Raw genomic sequence first — 5,548 nt, forward strand, 5'->3', positions numbered from 1 at the left:
TCCCATTTTTTATATTAAATTAGAGGCTTATGTTTCCTCCTTCTCTACATCCAAAATCTAGGTTCTTTTCTTAGTTTTTGTGCTGTCTATATTTTTTTTTGTGGTACTTGAGGGATATATTTGTACGTAGTGGGGGGCATTTTCTTTTCTATAATTTTGTTCAAATAAGACCCTTCTACTTTCATCTTCTTCTCTCAACGTCAGATCCATCTGTGACCCAGCTCACTCCACACAACTTTCACACCTGGAAGGCACAAATGACTAGGCTTCTCATGTCAAGAGGCTTATGGTCATGTCTTGATGTGAGCCAACCTATTCTCATGCACCCTTATGAGGTTCTTCAGCATAGGAATAAAATGGATGAGGCTATGGGATTGATTGCACTAAATATTTCAAATAGTCTTCTTTTTCACTTGGATGGTTTGACTACTCTAAGGGCTATTTGGAACAAATTCCAGACTTTGTTTTGCATAGTGAATGAGTTCCTGCACTTTAGCTAGTGTAGAGTTGACATCTTTGACACCAGCCATCTTTCCTACTATTGAGGACTTCTTGATGAAGTTCAAATCTCTGTGTACACTTTTGCAAGGATGTGGGAAAAATAAGACAAATGATGAATGTATCCTCTTGATACTTTCCAAGTTGTGAGGCCAATATTAGATTTTCTCTTCCACCTTCTACTCCATTATGGATGCCTTGGGTGATAGACACAGGATGCCTTCATTTGAGATCTTTTGTGATTGATTAACTCGTGAACAATCCAAGATCAATCAGATGGATTCACTTTTAGGTTCATAGTCATAGGCATTGCTTGTCAAGGATACACAAGAACAGAAGTTGAAGCAAATATTAGATTCCTTTGGTTCATCATCTTCTAAGAAGAAGGAGAAAAATAATACTGAGACTCCTATCTATCCCTATTGTAAGAAGGGACCTCATGATGAGTCACGTTGTTTTCAGAAGAAATTTGATGGCTATGAGAAATAGATTGCCGATTTGCAAGCTCTCCTTCAGAAGAGCATTGTTTCCTCTCCATCCTCTTCTACCTCATAGCGGTTTGTTTTTTAGTCTTCTACATCTTTGACATCTACACAAGATCTTGGAAAGGGTCATGCATTTTGGGCATCCTTTGCATTCCCTTCATAGGTCCCTTGGATATTGGATTTAGGTGCTTCTCACCACATGACATCTTCTCAAGGTGTCTTCTCTACTCTTGAGGCTTCTCACATTCCTCATATTCTCATGGGGAATGACACTACTCTACCAACCTACAGGAAAGGTTCAGTTCACATCTAGGATGGTATATTCAAAGATGTATTATATGTTCCAACTCTATCTTCCAACCTTCTCCCAATTTCTCAGATTACACATAGTGGGTTAGGGAAGATAGTTGAGTTCACTGCTGATTCAGTCTCTATTTGAGATCATGCCACAAGAGATCTTATTACTATAGGGATAGTTGATTCTTCCACCCATCTCTACATCGTCTTGCACTTTTTCCCACCATCTCCATTTTTGGAGCACGTCTCTTCTCTTTCACAAGAGCATCATGTGGTGCAGTCAGGATACTTGAACCTTTGTATTGTTTCTGAGATCCCTATTTTGACTACCACACCACATCCAATTGAGGGATTTTCTCCTCTTTAGGATTCTTCTTCCACTCTACCTAATCCTCCAACTTCATTCATCAAGCCTACAAGAGCACTTATTTTGGATACACCTTCCTTGGGGATTCCCTTTCAGGATCCTCATACATTCTCCTCTTAGCATCATCTAGGCCTTCCAATTTTGCCTCTCATTTATGGGTTCCCTTGTTATGTTCCCTTGTTTCTTCCACATTGGAGTTGGATTGGTTCGATCCCTACTTCAGGGGCTCCTTTATTATAAGGGGGTTTTAGTATCTCTCATGGGGGGCTAATTGTACTTACAGTTTTGAGTGGGCCTCTTGACCCTTTTCTGGTGGAAGTTGTCCTTGGGGGGTCTTGTTGAGGCCTTCCTTCCTTCATTGGATTTTCAGCTATCTCTTTTTGGAGAGGGGTTTTTCCCACTGGGTTTTCTCCTTTTCTCCTCTTTACAAAGATTTCCTTGTTCATGGGTACCTAAAATGGCCTCGTTGTTAGGACCCATTCTTTATTTCATCTTATCTTTTTGTGAGCTTAAGGAATTTCCCTAAGTTGCACTTAAGGGGGGGTGTTAGAGTAAATAATTAATTTATTAATTATTTATTCTATTTACTTAAGTTTACTTAGATAAATGTATTTAGACTTTAGTTGTCATATAGGAGTTTGTGAGAAGTTGTTGACAACATGGGAGTTTGTTCCTACCTAAGTCATACTTATCCTCTCACCTTGTTCAAGGACTCTCCACCTTATGTGGATGTATGCTTAGTTGTCACACTTATCTTCAAGCATCTTCTAGTTTGTTCTAGAAGATTCCTTGAGTCTTTTATATTTGGGTTCTCTCATTGTATTATTTACACATTGCATTTCATTTTCTCATTGTGAAATATATCTTCCCACTTTGTTGAATTTCTCTAAGCTCTTGCTCTCTTCCTTTTTCGATTTCCCTTCTGTAGTCTATTTGCATGCAGGTGATCTTAGCATGCTATGAAGTTGGATTTCATCAACTTCTATAGATTCAAGGTAGTATCATCAAGAAAACTGGCCAAAATTTTAGCAAAAGGTTGAATACCAGTTGTATCTAAAGGTTATGCTCTTGAGGGTGATTCTACAAGAAAAATAGGACTTGTGTCTTCAAAAGCTAACTCAACTTTTTCTTCTTCAATTTCTTCATTCACATTACCAGACTCCCATGGAAGAAATCTACCATATTCATCTCACTGTCTTCCTCTTTGATGCATGCAATTGAGTTCTTCACACTAGTGAAGAAAGTTTGAAAACTACGATAAACTTTGTCTAAAAACTGACTCAAAAATGATCCTAGCTCAACACCATCCTTGGAAACGGTGCCAAAAAATGGTCCACATCACAATAGGTATTTAATAATCATGCTCTAGGCCATACTTAGGAATGATTTATTCAATCTAAGGATTACTTTTCTGACAGGTGCATTTAATCTTGTCAACCCAGGGACATATACTTGAAATAGTCAGCACAGTATGTGCACTAGGTATCTTAATGAGACATTATGCTTATGCTACAGGAAAGTAAAATGTAAGGAAAACAACCTACACTATTGCTGTAGGAAATTGACACACTTGACTAAAACAAATGTTGGAAATGAAATGAAAAGTTAACACCTATTCCAAGTCAGTTCATCTACTATAATTGTTCTTATAGATGTTGTAGGAACATTCACAAAGTATGATGCTACAGGAAGGAATTTACTACTTCAACTTGCAAAACTAGAAATGCTTGAAAATAAATCTATACTACTCTAATCTAATCCACCTCCCAAGTGGGCCCCCTTGGTTGGCTTCTGCTAATCTACTAACACAAGATAGAGGCCAAAAAAACTATTTCATTACGTTTCAAAAATTCATTACATGGAATTAAAACACAGAACTGTAAAAACAACTCACTGTAAAAATAAATAGTTCCTTCTCCTTCTTGCTTCCTAAACTTGTAGACAATTGGTTTGATCCCTATATATAGGAAATCAACACTTATTCTAAAAAAATAAAATAAACAAACTAGCTACAAATTTGTAGGTGAGAAAGAAGGAAGAGTAATAGCTCAAGGCGAGAGGAATAAAGTCTAACCAGTTGCTTGACATAAATGCAGAGAATATAGCAAGTCTTCAGAGTTCCTCCATTCTCACAATTGTGTCCTTCGGTATCAGTATGATTCTTCTCCATCATGACTTAAACTTCAACATTTTTTCTCCTCTTGAATGCTATTAACTATATTCAATGTTCATCTTTGAATTCACCCAATCATCTTTAGCTTCATGGCTAATAGGTTAGTTATTATGCATAGAAATGTTTGCAAATAAGCATTTATCAAATTAAATTCAAATATAAGAACACACATTCTACTAATTATATGAAATATTGCATAATATATATAATACAAGCAAAAGATGGCATAGTATCTACCCATAGGTTTATCATAAGTTTTGGTAAACATAGGTCCACAAATGTTTTGATGAAAATAAAATAGAGTATTAACAAAGTGTTTAAAACTATCATGAAATAAAGGCAATATTTGGCCTCATCAGATTCTTTGACTCTCCTCTCACATCTACAAATATTTTCTAGGTAATGGATTGATCAATGAATGTGAATGAATCACAACACTAATTTGAAGCTAAGTTTCTTGACTAGAAGATGACTCATGATCCTTTAACAAATAATGCCAAATCTATGGAGCTTTATACCTTAACCCAATCTAGTGGGAATCGACATTATCAAAGGGGGGCAATGTTAGCCATTTTCCTTCAATAGTTCGGGCATAAATTTTTAAGCACATAATCATTGATCAACGATGGTAGAAAACAAAATTAATGACTCAATTAGTTTCCTTATAGGGACTAAGTTTGATGTTGTTTGAGGTTGTGTTGAACTAACCAGTCAAGGATGAAAGTGATCCCCTTGCTAAGCTAACATTGCATTTCCTCTGTGTCAACTAGATGTGTTTGGAGGATCTATTATTGAGTCACAGCTGGAGAGATATTCATTTAGTTTGATGATGCATGCCTACCCTTTCTACAAGTATGATTTTGGCAATACTCTCTAGAGTCGAATCATTAAATTTTGGCATAGGTGAAGGTTGGACATTAACTGATGGATGTAAATGATAAGGATATGATTTTCTGGGAGAAATGACAACATCAATATCAAATTTATGTACAATTTTGACGGTGTTCAACTTGGGCTCAACCCACATAGTAATAAATTTAGACCCCTTGAGATGTCATTTTGCATGATGCTTAACAACAGAAATCCTTTTAGGTCATCACTAGTAAATTTGGACCAAATTTTTCAACTAATTTTGGTTGAAATTTTGACCAAGCAGTTCATCGCAATTCTTCTCATCAAAATTTTGACCAAACTGCAGGTTGGTCAAAATTTTGACAAACACATTTGTCAAAAAGTTTATATTTCTACGAACCATAAGTTCTTATTATTGGTCAAAATTTTGACCAATTCTTGGTGGAAAACTTTCAAGAATTGATTGAAATTTTGTCCAATTCTTGGTGGAAAATTTTCAAGAATTGGTCAAAATTTCAACCAATTCTGACCCATCCCATCATGGTCACAACCTTGAGGAGTTGGTCAAAATTTTGACCAAACTAAGTTTATTTTTTTTTTAAATTACAGCAAGTGAATCCCCCAATGAATGCTTACCTATGGACTCTCCTTAGATTATCTTCTTTGATTACTTGACTAGTGCAATTTCAAAAGAGGCTTAGCAGTGGTTGCCATTCTGTTGGCACTCAAAATTGCATTCTCATTTTGAGCATCTATTTCAAATTTTGAGTAAAATCAAGCCACAGAAGTGCTCATAAATGTGATTTTACCCAACTATACTTTTGAGGCCTAAGAGGTGTTTAATGTTTCTAACACCTTCCATTCAGCATGTCCACT

The sequence above is a fragment of the Cupressus sempervirens genome, chromosome 6 (genome assembly GCF_028749045.1).
Source record: "Cupressus sempervirens isolate cs-2001-9-10 chromosome 6, ASM2874904v1, whole genome shotgun sequence".
In the NCBI taxonomy this organism is placed as follows: domain Eukaryota; kingdom Viridiplantae; phylum Streptophyta; class Pinopsida; order Cupressales; family Cupressaceae; genus Cupressus; species Cupressus sempervirens.